Raw genomic sequence first — 14,573 nt, forward strand, 5'->3', positions numbered from 1 at the left:
TGGCAGCCTCATGCTTTGGTGTCAGAGTGAACTGGCTCACCAAATGTTTCAGCAAGAATTTCATATGGTGGCAAATTAAACGTGACAAAATTTAAGAAAAAAATAGTATTCATAAAGGAGGTTTAGCATTAACCATCTACCTTGAGGCAAAGCTTTGACTTTAAAAGATATGGCTTTTTATCTATACCACTTTTTTTAAGTCTTTTTTTTCCCCCAGAATTTTGAAATAATCGCTCACATGTCAAACTTTCTGACCTTTACCCTCCGTGGTTATGTACCCAATCAACAGACATCCATGGACTGCGTCACGGGGTGCAGAGCTGGGCCCCATACAGAGAAGTGCCTGAAACAGACATGACCTCTATCCTCACTGAGCTTGGTCTCCTGATCCAAGGCCATCAAAACACCTATTATACACCATTTGGCATAAGAATTAAAATATATAATAGGTTCTAATATGTTTGGAGCAGCATGTTTTAGGTCAAAAACCCATTTTTGGTTTTTGTTTCTATTCATTTTTAGGACTGGTCCATCATCACACAGGAGCATATGTTCAAGGCACTGACTGCCTCATAAAAAAGGAGTTATTTTTTTTCCACCAAAACAATACTCCAATTTGAATGTTTCATCAAAAGAGGAAGATTTCTCAGGATCAGCCAAATTCCAGACACTTATATCACAATATGGTAAATTTTCAAAAGGAAGTCACTTTTGCCAAGATGTAAGGGCTCATGTATGTAAATTCTATACTTCAAACATAAGTACATCTCAAAAATATTATCAAATGCTATCATTGACTGAGTGTTTCCTATCTGCCTGGTACTGTTCTAACCCTTCTTGTTTATGCTTGAATTTAATCTATACACAACTATAAGAAGTAGGAACAACTCTTATTATTTTTATTTTACAGATGAGGAAACTGAGGTACTCAGTATGTGGTTCAGCCAATATACAAATCCCAAAGCCACTGGCTATTGGTTTATATAAACTGGTAAGTAGTCTACTCTCACCATTAAGTGTACATTTTAGATTAGAAGTCATATTAGACCACCCCTAGAGAAACTTAGGAAACAAATTAAAAATTTAAAAAGAGTGTTTTAAAACAACTCATCTTTTTGTGATTACCCATGAGTTACCTTAAAGCAAAGTTGCAAGAAACTAGAAAGATAAAGTTTGACAAGGCCACACTGTCAGAAGCCATCTGAGTATCATAGAGAACTATTCAAAATTATTAGTATTAGTTGCAGGTCCAAGACCGCATCAAGACACCAGGCTGTACAACAAGTGGTCTCCTTGTTAGCCAGGCAGAGATGCACCTGCAATGATGCTCTAACCACATTCAGGCTCATTCAGACAAATGGCAAAACAGCAGAGCAGTACATAGGAGAGGCTTATATAGAAGATAGGAGCCAAGATCAGGTCATGATGTATAGCAACAGAACTTACCTGGGAAATGACAAATGCTGATGTCTCCAGTACTGTCTCAATTGGTTTCTCACATAGAAAACTGAAATACCATTCTAATTGGTACAAACCAGACATCAACTGAGGACCAGGACCAGCCAAAGTCACAGAAGGGTAGCCTGGTTGCTACCAGCAGGTAGGTGGAGTACCCTGAATATCCTGAGTGAAAGGTAAGACTTAAGGACTGATAATCTAGGTCCCCATTTCAGTGGTGAGTTCCCAAGCCAGAAACCACCCCTTGATTGTTCACTCATAGACGGTATATTCTTGGAAACAGGGATAACAGATTAATTTATAAATATATCTTGCCATCTCTATAAAACTATTGACAAGGGAGTACACACAACTCCAGCCAGTGTGTAGCCGTGATGATCAGCATGGTCTGAGTGCAGTAAATGTCTGTCAGCTCTGTTTTATCTGTACCCTCCTGTCAGAGTTTATAGGAGGAAAACTTTAGTTCCCAAATACTTGGTTTACCTTCTTTGTGGTTGTGGTCCGTTGTTGAGAGATGTGTCCCATGGGCTGGGATGGGGATCTGACATCACAGGGCTGCACTGAAGCTTAAGGCTGCTCCAAATACACATAAAAATCAACACGAACGCTGTTTGGTAGCATATGATGTGCTGTAAAAAAGAAATTGTCAGTATGTTTGAAGGTCATTCTGTCCTACGCAGTCAAAATAAAATGTATCAAGTGTCCTGTGGAAGCAGTGACCTCTCTTTGTGGAACAGTGGGAAGCAAAGATAAGGATGTTCTCTGTGCCACTGTCACAACACAAGACCAGATGTGGCCAGCTGAGCTTTTTCTCATTGCCCATAGCTTCCCCGTAGGATCCCTGAGGGGCAGCCCTAAGCCCCAATTCACCACATAAAGAGGGCAATGAGGCCAAACTGGAGAGTAAGCAAGCCTCAGGGAGTCAGCCAGGCTGCTGCTGCCCTCTTTGGGCCTTTTGCCAAACCAGCTCAGGGACAGGATGGAGGCTTGAGTCCTCAGACAGCAGAATAAGTGACCACATCTAGTTTAGGGGGAACGAGAGTAACATTTAACAGTCGTGTATTGCGAATGATTTTCTGGACTGGGTGATCCTATGCATGGGCTCCTTCATTCCTCGTGTCATCATGGGACATCAGCATTGCTATCTTCACATGATTATGGTGCACGCAGGGCTCCTGCAGATGCCAGGAGCCTGGTGAATCGTGAGATTGGAATTTGGCCTCAGACCATGGCTATCTGAGCGTATCAGCATCTTTACTGGGCCCAGCCATTTGAACGCAAGATGTGAATCAGTTTGACCAAATAAGACCTTGAGAACTATGCATCTGTGCTGAACAATGTTTGCGCTATAGCACATTACATTTTAAAAAACAGTTTATACAAAAGAAGGGAAATAATTATAAAATAAAACAGGATCAAATCATGAGTCAGATCATGAATTCTAGCACCTTCAAATTTATGAGAACTTTCCCCTCACCCTTGAGGAGGCTTACAACAGAGCCTTGACCTTTTGTAGAGTGAGATCCAATGGTTATAAGAGGAACCCACCCAAGCCACAGCTGTCATGCCAAATATGCTTTTAGGTTAGTTTGTACAGTGATTTGAACTTCTTAGGCAAGCCCACTAGAGACCTCACAAAACATATATTCTCTCTCCATTGAAGAAACCAATGGAGTCAGTCCAACAATTCATTTACCTTGACTTCCAGGACAATGTGGAGATACTTTCTAGGCATATGTATCATCAGATGATCTGGGGTCCAAGAGAAATATTTCCAGTGGATCCAGATGGTGACTCTAGATAGAAACTCTCAACACACTTCGTGGTTTCAAGACTTCGAAGGACTGTGTTCTCAGGAGCAAACCCTGTGATTGTCTATTTTACCTTCCATGCAATTCACTGAAAGAGGTCAGTTTCTCATTGCAATTTCAAGATGTGGCTCAGTCCTACTTCATTTCTGGGATCTTCCTTAAAATACAAGACATACAGAATGAGAAACAGCTAGACTGAGATAAGAATAATGAGTCAGTATTGAAGCAAATCTGCCGGCAAGCCTTCTTTAAGACCTCTAACTTTTCTTTTTAAATGAATGGTTCACATTTCAATTCCCTTTCTTACTTTTTACAGAAATATATGACCGACTGGCTTGGTGTAAAATATTAATTCTTCAGATGCAGACTGCCCCATCATACCTTCCCTATGGCCATTTCCACTTGCCATCTGCTTGGCCCCCTCTGGCTCTGGAATCTCCCCCTGTGTGTTGCATTCTGACAATGAGCAGGGTTAGGAAAAGAGAGAAGGGACGATCTTCTTGGTCCTCGGTTGCCAACTTCCCACAGTAGTAAGCAGGGGAGCGTGCAGGTCAGTGAGGGGAGCAGAGGCTGAGTGTGCAATGTGCAGGCTGGACAGACCCCCCCAAAGCCTCTATCTAATCCCATTTCCCGAGGAATGCTAGTCTTGGTTATGCCTACTGGAGTCTCAGCAGCTTGCCTCAGCGAGTCAAGCCATATTATTCTGTAAAGAACAGGATTAAGAAAGTTTGTTTATGGAACTTTATGGTAGGCAAAAAGAATGGTTAAAAATGAGCTGTTAATGAGAGCTATAGATTTCTCTACAAAATAACTGAAGCTTATGAATGATTAGCTATAAATACTGCCCACTAGGGTTCTATCACCTCCTTGTTTTGCCCAATAAAGGACATGTTGGCCATTTTTTCCTAAAATCATCAATAACATTATCCTCTGCTCTGGTACACACTGCAATGTCCCTTCCCTTTCCTCCCACTCTGCTAATTTGTCATGCTTTCTTCAATGTGAGCCTGTGCTTCTGGAGAGAGAACCCTGACATCCCTTCCTAGGTTGCGTGAAATGCTGGCTTCCTGCTTTTCTCGTTAATTTTAGAAACGACCTTGATGTGTTTGCGCTTCTGGCTCTAGCTTCAGCTCTCTGCTGATATCTCTCTCTCTCTCTAATTTGCTGGGGAGAAGGCAGGGAATCCACTTTCTGATTTGGAACAGTGCTCAAACCATCAAGTGTCTTCCTGGGATGTAGCAAGCATCTTTATCCTATCATAACCAAACCATAAGCTAAATTATCAATGGAGTCATGAGATTTCCTTAAGCTACATGATAGTGTTATTAATGACTTGCTTAAATATTGTGTTGTGTTAAAATAGTTTAGGCTTTTCTAATTCCTTTCATATATATTATTTCATTACTTTAAAATTAAATTACTGACTTAGGACTAATGTTCTTCTCCTTTTGTAAATAAGGACATTATGTGTTTGAGTTCAAAACGAAGGTCCACAAATCAAGAATTATCATCCCCTAAAACTTAGTTCACCATTTTTCTTGCCAGATGTGCTTATGGAAAACTATTGTGTGACATCATTTCTGGCAAATAAAATTAGTTGGCCCAGAGGAAACAGGCTATTTAAAAGAGTTCCACTGCAAATCACTTTGTGAAGTTAAATATTCTCTAATACATCCATTTTATAAGTCTAAACTTGCAAGTGACACATAGTGTCGAAAGTGGGGCGCTGATGAACTGAGTATTCCAGCCATTAAATTAGCTGATGAACTGAGTATTCCAGCCATTAAATTAGCTTCTGTGTTGCCCCCGACCAGAGGGAGGTGCAGGTGGCTGAGTCTATGATGTGCATAAATGGCAGTGGCGAGGCGCAGAAGGAGCCTCCGACAGCTGCTTGCACAAGCCTTGCCCCTGGATTTGGCCACTGGTCAGCTGCTTTCCATCATCTGCCAAGGGAACTGTTTCTACCAGGATTGGAGGGTGGGGTACCTGGGCCCAGGTCAGCACACTGCTTCTGCCGGTTACCCCTCTTCACAGCCTTGCCTCTCCTCTGTCTCCTGACCTTCTGCTGCCACACTCCCAACCGGAGTTGAAGGTTTTGCTAGTCATACGGCCCCTGGCTCATACCTTTCCCATGTGCATTTGTGTCTTATCCTTCCTCCAACTTTGTTTCTCTTGATCCGATCCATTCAGATCCATTCATCAGCTCAGAAGGATCAGTAGTTCTCAGCCCTAGCTCTATCCATGTATTAGAGTAATCTAGGGAATTCTAATAAATTTTCCAATGCCAGCACCCCACCAACAAAATCCTGTTTTAATTTGAATGTTGCAGGGCCTGAATGAAGCACTTTTTTGTGGTTTGTTGGCTGTTTTTGCCCCTTAATTTATAAGCTACCCAAGTGATTTGAACCTGCAATAAAATGGACAGCCTGTGATCTACTTGATGATCTAATCATAGATAACTCCAGCCCTTGGTGAATGGAGAGACCATATTATGAGTTGAATTGTGTCCCCCCACCCAAATTCATATGTTGAAGTTCTAATTCCCTCTGAAAGTGACCTTAATTAGGTCTTTACTAAGATCCCCAAGTTAAAATGAAGTCATCAGGCTAGATCTAAACCCAATATGACTGATGCTCTTATAAACGGGAAGTTTGGAGGCAGACACGTACCACGTGGCCATGAAGACAGCCATCTATATACCACGGACAGAAGCCTGGAACCAATCCTTCTATCACAACCCCTCAGAAAGAACTCACTTTGCGTACACCTTGATTTCAAACCTCCAGCCTCCAGAACTGAGACAAGAACTTTCTGCTGCTCAAGCCTTTGTCACAAGACCCCAGAAAATCAATACATCCCTTAAGACCTCATTGTGATTGCCCTAATCCATGAGTATGGCTGGAATGAATAACTTGCCCCAGTTTGCTCAGGATTTTCCCAGTTTTAGCAGTAAAGTCCTACATCTCAGGTGCCTGATCTGTTTTAGCCAAACCAGGACAGTCAGTTGCACTGAGCATAGCATGGTGGTTATGTGCACAAGCTCCAGAACCAGGCAACCTGCGTTTAAAACCCACCTCTGCTGATGCTTGGCTGTGTTGCTTTGAGCCTCAGCCCCCTTAGCTGCAGAAAAACCTACCTTGTAGGGGCCTTGTGTGGATAACCTGGCTAATATGTGTAAAACTTCTAGAATATTTCCTGGCATACGGTGAGCACTCAACAAGTATCAATAATTAATATTTTCACGCACAATTTGAATCAGAAAGTAGTCATATAATGATGTTTGCTTTCCTGACAGTAAGGTAGTTAAAAGTCCTTTCATTAAGAGCCAAATGTATCCAAGCCTTTTGCCTACCATTCATTCATTCCAGTGCTGGTTTTCTTGTGATGAGGCCTTGGCACATCTTAGCAGTTTTGTTCTTCTTATACAGGGCACATTATTAACCAGAAGTTTCAGGCTCCATGGATCAAAACAAACAAAAAATGAGATCATCTTTTCCATCTCCTTGCAATACTGTGAAGGACGCCACCCAGGGACAACAGGCAGAGGGCACGACGTGCTTCAGCAGTGAGACTTCTAACAAGTCAGAACCAAAATGGTTCCTTCAAGAAAGAAGACAGATTTTCAAATGAAGAGGCATCAGTTCTGTGAGGACAAATGGCGATCAGGAGAAGAATTAGCAAAGGGATGCTGCTGAAGCTGGACCATGCACAAAGCAAAGGCATTGCCGGGCAGCTCAGGAGGGTGAGGGTTAGTTCAGGCACAGGGAACAGCATCAGGAAAGGCAAACTATGAAAGTGCCTGGCGTGTTAGGAGACTAGAAATTGTTTGGTATCTCTGGAGGGCAGGAACATGTGGAAATCCAGTAAAAGATGAATCCAACCCATTCTAGTGTCCCCCGTTTGGCATAAGGCTAAAATCATATAATCAACTCTATGTAAGCCTTGCCTCCAAAATTGGATTTTCAACTTTTGACTAAAAATAATACCTCTAGGTGTTCAAAGAAGATGTTCCTTTGGCACAAGTGACACCCGTAGGCAAGTTTCATTTCTGAGTGCTCCATAGTCAAGGGGTTAATTCACTGAGGACTATATAGTAATTTTTGCATCCTTGGAGGGTAAGTTACTAATAAAAGTAGTTAGCAGAGCCAATAAGCCTTCGTAGGCTGAATGGATATGTACTGTACACTTACACACACACACACACAATATATATATATGCACGCATACACACATACCTAATGTTAATTAATTCTTACATTTATTTCATTGTCCTGTAGTATTTTTTGTGCTGAACCCTAGCACTCACCTTTCCACCCTTGGGCTTCAGAATCAAGATCTGTCCAAACTGGTGCTCTGTACTCCAGCCACAAGGCCAAATTGACTTCTGTGAGCGCTGGTAGAAGATGAAGCCAGGACTAAGGGAAAACCGGTGTTATTTAGAATAAACATTTCCTTGTGTTTGTATTTAGAGACAATCTGATCATCTTTCTTATCTAGTTCTCTCTTTATTATTATTTTTTTATTTATTTCACTTTCATTTCTGACAGGTTTTGACCATATTTGGTCCCTCTTTTCTGGACCCTGATATGAACTTAGGGCTTTTCTAAACGTGTAGTCGCTTTCAACTCCTTTCTGTGCAAAGGCTATCAGGGATTCTCAACCTGCCCCTGCCTGAGGATCACATGTAAATCATGATTGAAGTCAGACATCTAGCCTCTACCATGGAAAGTCTGATACGGTCGAAACAGGAGGCTCACAGTTACCCACAAAAACGGGGGGCAGGATTTTTAAAAAGAGAATAAAAACAAAAACCAGCAATCCAGATCAGGAGAAAACCCACAATGATTCTCCTGCATGGCATGGATGAGAAGAGTGTAATTAAACATTAAATCTTGGTTTCCTTAAGCCTGGCCCCTTTTGTTGCTACATACGTTCCAAACTGTTTTTGTTCATCACATTGCAGCAAGGAGAAGAGGAGGCCATATATCCTCGAATACTAGTTGATGGAACCACTACAAATAATTTAGTCTGTAGATTTTTTTTTTTTTTTTTTGAGACAGAGTCTCACTTTGTCGCCTCAGAAGAGTGGTATGGCATCATTGCTCACAGCAACCTCAAACTCTTGGGCTCAAGGGATTCTCTTTCCTCAGCCTCCCAAGTAGTTGGGACTGAAGGCACCCAGTTCCCAGCTATTTTTAGAGACAGGGTCTTGCTCGGCTCAGGCTGGTCTCAAACCTGTGAGCTCAGGCTAGCCAGCTGCCTCGGGCTTCCAGAGTGCTAGGATTACAGATGTCGTCTTTGCAAATTCTAATGCAGAGGCAACATCTGTAGGGAGAGAAAATGCCAATACCTTGCATTTCTATCTGTCCCCACTGATTCTATCTCTCTTAATTATTAGAAGGTTTGGGGCGAGAGTTAAAACATAACCCTAATTTTTAACGTAAACTCTGTTTGGGAAATTAAGCTACAATGTTTAGTTTTGTGAATTGTTGGAAAGGTTATAGAATATAAACATTTTTGGAAATCAGGTGCTTTCAAGGAAATCTTGAGATTCAAAGCTGTCAGCTCAAAGGAAAACAAACCTGGTGCTGGTCAGTGTGTTGCCTTCAGTGGGGAATGTGGTCCACACACAGGAGGCCACCATGACCTTGGGCTTTGGCCCACATCTCTGCGAAGCACAGCTAATCTGTTTTGCTGCCACCTCCCTTTGGGGTGGCTCTTTAATCTCTGAAGTGGGCTGACATGCTTCATTATCCCAGACACCAACAATATTCAATCGGTTTCTACAGGGATGTCCATTTTATGAAGCTGAATGTGAATAAAAGACCTTGGTGTAAGTGGTGCACTTATCAAGCCGAGACTTTACTGTGTTATTCATTAGGCAAATAAATTAATGTCAGGCCTCCTTATCTACTGGGCCATCAAGGGATGCACCAGCTCCTTGACAGGATATTTTTTTATGAACAGTTATTTGTGTGAGAGAGAAAACCTCAGTGAAAGCCCCAAGGGAAGTGCCAAGGAATTAGAGTACTTTCTGCAGAGCAGAAGCAGTGTGAACATGGAACGGAGACTGTATGGTGAGATCTAACAGTTTATGCACTGCTGTGACTCCTCCGAGCCTCACAGGACCACAAAACTCTAACTGTGAGTCTCCCTGCTCTCTCCAGAGAGGTTTCCCACCCAGCAGGCAGGCTTCCCACCTGGGTAGTTCTACTGTAAGTCAGACCACCTGAATCCCTACCAGTTCTCAACCTAATGAGTTTTACTTGCCTGCCAGTCTGCAGGAATATTCAAACAAACTGGTCACCACCCTGTGGGAACCAGGGGCCATCTTGCCCCCTTGCTACTACCACAAAGCCTGTCTCCCCCAGCATCTGCTGGTTTAGTCTATCCTGAGGACAACTCCAGGCAGCCTTACATGGTGTGTGGTATCCTCTCTCACCCCTGGACTGTAAGAATTTCTGACTAATAACTATCAACCTCCTCTGTATGGTGTCAGGTGTTCAGCCATCTAGTATTACTTAGGGTAGGAGCTTCTTTCATCATGTAAGGGTTGAACAGAAGGCAATCAGAACAGAGGCACATCTCTCTCCAAGTGCCACACCACTTCAGCCTTGGTGATCACAAAATGGGCAGTTAGTTTCCTGGTTTCCAATGCAATATTCCCAACTAGATATGAAACATAAACTTTTTTGGACTCAGTGTTCCTTTCTGGAAAATAGACATAATAACATTTATCTTTACTTGCTTCATAGATTTTCATGACATCTAATAATGGTTCTTTAGAACAATATAGACACTAAAAACCTATATAGCTATTCCATAATTACTACATTCTTTTTTAATACTAGTTTTCTTCACTTAGTCTAAGGTAAAATAGGTAATTCCTTGTTAGTGATCTGGAGCATTGTTCCTCAACCTTCCTATATCGCCCCCTAAAATGTTACCTGAAGGAGGAGAAGGGAGAAAAAGAGCAAAGGAAGGTGGAAGAAGAAAAAGAGAGGGACAGTGAAATCATTTGGATGCAATTGAAATGACAGAACAGCAATTTTTCTTTTCAGAACTGTATACTCCCCCACCAGCCATCTCTGCAGAGATAGCCATGTTAGGGTGTATGGTGTGATTTGGGGGTCAGACAGCTTAAAGTGTCTCATAAAACAACATGCAAACATTGCAATATCTTTTCTCTCTACTTTTTCCAAACTCCTTTATCTCTCAAATTTCTACTGCTACATAAAATGTCTTCCCTGAAGCACCATTATTCAATGCTTGCACAAGTTGGTAGAAGCTTCAGATTGACATAGACCTTAAAGGTCAGTTATGCCAACCCGAATCTCCCTCTTCCAAAATGCTGGAGGCATGGCAGTGGGGAGAGGAGGTAATGGGATGGGTTCTGGCAGGATTTGACATGTGAAGGAGGGTACAAAAAGGGCTTGAGGGAATGAGAAGGTCACTGTTAAGGTAAAGGGAGGATGGGAAAGCATGGAGCACTTGCCAGTGACAAGGTCAAGAGGTCTGGAGGGTAAGTCTACATGAAAGGGAGCTAGAAAGTAGGGTGGAATGATGGCTGATTCTGAAATATCTTACTCCCTTTAAAAAAATTAATTTTGTATTGAAGGGATGGAGAAACATTAAAGGGTTTTAAATGGTCGATGTGTGTGTGTGTTATCATCAGATCTGCACTTTGAAAAACTCACTGTGGCGGTAAGTAGAATGGAGATGGCACTACACATTGGAAGCTAGAGAGGACTACTATGGGAGCTGAAGTGAGGAATGAGATGGGATTGATCTATAGCTGCGGCCACATGATGGGAACAACTGGAGGTGGCTCATGGTGCCCTCTGTGTAAAAGAAGAATTAGTGCACACCTTGTATATGGTTCCTCCACCAACTCTTCCACACTGCAGCTGAGTGACCTGAGGCAAGTTCTTCTCTTTCTCTAGGACTCCTTTTTCTTCTCTGTTAAATGAGAGAGTTAGATTAGATGTATCACAATCCCTTCCATGTCTTAACCCTCACTAATACTATGATTCTAGTATGATTTGAATGGCATCCAAGGAAATTTGGTTAGAGAAATTCTCAAAAGGTCTCATTATAAGGTGGTTCCATAGATTAGAGTCCTAGAACAGTTATGAAAAGACTTAAGAAGACTATTGCTAAAGATAATAACAGTGTTTTGTTTTTATGCAACACATTCACAGCTTTCATCACCTGTAGTCTGTGTTAATCTTTACCCTATCATTGTGAAACAAAGAGGTATAATGATCATTATCCACATTTTAAAGAGGAAGAATTAAATCTTAAAAGCTCAAAAAGACCTGCCTGCGGTCCCAAACAAGTCATGTTGGAGTCTGGACCAGCATTCAGTCCCTCTGAGCCTGTAATACAGAGGTCTTTACCTTACCTTACCTTGGACTGTCTCCAGTGCACCTGAGCCTCCCAGGGGCAGTCTAGTGAGGACTTCACCTGGTCCCCTCTACTGAGCCCTGAGGTCAATAATCATGAGAATAAGTTTTAGATTGGTTTGATAGATTGGCAGAAATGACTTTGAGTATTTACAACCTACTCATGATTGAGAAATATTCCTGAGAAGAGGTTCCAAGTAGCTTCATTTTGAGAAGAAAAGAGCCTTCAGGATGGCTACCTGCCAATAAACTCTGAAATTCTCGCATCTGCTATGTGAATTGCAAGTCAAATATGCAACTTCTTGGCATTTTTCCAAGGGGCTCAGTTTATTTTCAACTGGGTGGCCCAGCCTGGGACGTGAGATTTTTGTAGGGGAGTGAGGGGCGGGCACTCTTCAGAGGGCAAAGATCCTTCTTTGTCTTCTTCATCAGCTCCTCCATCATACTGTAGGAAGGATCAATCTGGGCTCTAAGGTGGAAGGAGAGAATACATTCTGCAGAGAATTCTTATCCCTTAACAGATGTACAAACCACAGATTTTCTTCTTGCCCTACCAATTCTGGCTACAGCAGAATCTACCACTCACTTCACCTCTTCCATCCTGGTCTCATGTTCCACAGACTGGTCGGAGATTGAGTGATTGTTATGGAAGAAGAGGGAAGGAGAGGAGGCATTTACGTGTTCATAGTATTTAATGAGTTACTTATTGGGTGCAAGCATTGTGCAGCTTTTTCATATACATCTTATCATTTTCATACTCACTATAATCCTATAAAGTAAATGACATTATTATCACCTTAGAGATTAAATCAAAGAAGTGAAGTAACTTATTTAAGTTCACATAGGTTAAAAAAAAAAGTGAGAATTTGAACCCAGGAGTATCTGACTTCAAATCTTTTCTAACTCACCATGTTACTATCTAGTTCCATTGGTCAGGTGACTGCTGGCCTTCAAAGTTTACCTGAACAAAAGACCTTAATTTTGCACACATGAGTTAAAATCTTGGCATCATAAAGAATAGTAAGATAAGAACAGAGTGAAGATTAGGTAAGAACCTGACTGATTTCCATACAAAGCTGATGAAAGTTATGTGGAACAAAGCCAGTTAATTTCAGAGTCAGGATTTGAACACAAACATTCTGCCTCCCATGTGGGGGCTGGTTCCACTTCATTATGGTCTCATCTCACATAACTCTTTATCCATCCATGATCAAGAGACAGTGATGGTGGCAAATAGAAGCTTCTTCAACATTTTAATAGCTCCAGCAATACTGTTATTTTATTAATAACTCTATAAGCACTGTCCTTGAAATTCCCCACAATAAACATAACTCCATAAACTTGGTCTCCAGACCAAGCTGCAGAAGTGCAGTCATTGGCATTTTTACCAGTTTTCTTCTTGTTCCAGAACTGTTCAAATATTATAGGATTAAGAAATGTGTTTTTAGGGTGACTTGGTCCAGAAAGTTCCAAGAGGAAATTATAAGAAATAGTTTCCACACTCCAAGATTAAAAATACTCATCTTACTCACTGTAAAAGGAAGTGAGGAAATGGCAGGAGAAGCTGTAACAGAGTCTTCATGAAAAAGACTCAATCCCTTGTAATTAATGGGAACCTCTAAAATCAGAAGCCAAGGCCATTAATCATTCAGCCAACTCTCCATGAGGTTGGCATCATCCACTCACCCACACACCTGTAATGACTCAATTCACAACGGGCAAACTTGAACTGCAGGAATGGTCCTCAGAACAGCATTTTAAAACTGCTGCCAGTGGAACGTAAATGCTCTCATTAAATCAATGAGTTCGTTCTCTTTCTAGCCCGCAAATGTGGCTTAAAGAATGTTTTTATGGCTGGACTTGAGGGTGTCATGATTGTTTCCAGGATTGGGAAGTGATAGCCAGAGAAATTTTTATCCCAATTGGGGGTATCTTGTCAGACTGTGAACTTGATATGCCCAAGAGCCCAAGGGAGGCTGGTGGAAAGGGAATAGAGAAAGAGTACCTACATTGGGTGAGAGAGATAGAATTCAATTTCTTTCCAGTTCAAAATTATCTGTGTTCTTTTGTCAGCTATTTCTTGGAGTGATAAAATTAATTGAGAGACATATAATGGAGCAAACTCCTCCAGGGAGTTCCAGATGGATTGCAAGAGCACAGTGGCTCTCCCTAGAGAGAACTTGCAGCAATAGCAGTTGTTTCAAACTACATGACTTACCAAGTTCTTGCCCAGATACCCCAAGGTATTCTGTGCAGGGGTGACCACCAATCTTCTGGTGGAGAGAACAATATCTTCTATCTATTTCATCCTAATTCTCCTGAGTTCTTCATTAACCCTTAGTAAGCCAGATTTCATTTAACTGAAATGTTTGATGACATAGGTCATACTACATTGACTGAGCATTGGAATTTTACCAGAAAAGAGAATAAAAATATTCTAGATGAAAAAATATTTTAAAACATAGGTTTTCTGGAAGTCAGTACAGATTTAGACTTTTCTGTTTCCAACAGGCGTTTATATAGAGCATGAACCACAAGATAGGATCTGTGATAGATGCTATACAGATGCTAACTCTGAAAAAGCATTACAAGAATGTTGTAGTTATTTCCATTTACAGTAGAGGACATGGAGATTAAAAGAAATTGATGACAATCCTAAAATGACCAATATTCTCCATGATTTTAGAAGGAATATTCACTCTCAGGCAATAAGCACCCTCATTAGTGGGGAAAAATAAATGTCAATAATCAAAGACTTTAGTTACAAGGAGGGTAAAACCAATGGGATTTCCTATTTGGCTACCAATTATATAAATGATTAGATTTATCAAAACAATCCCTACCTTCTAATATGTCATGAGTTGACTATAATGTTTATCTATTATGAACTAAATTATGT

Source organism: Otolemur garnettii, unplaced genomic scaffold (genome assembly GCF_000181295.1).
Source record: "Otolemur garnettii isolate 467f Iridium unplaced genomic scaffold, OtoGar3 scaffold00012, whole genome shotgun sequence".
Taxonomy (NCBI): Eukaryota; Metazoa; Chordata; class Mammalia; order Primates; family Galagidae; genus Otolemur; species Otolemur garnettii.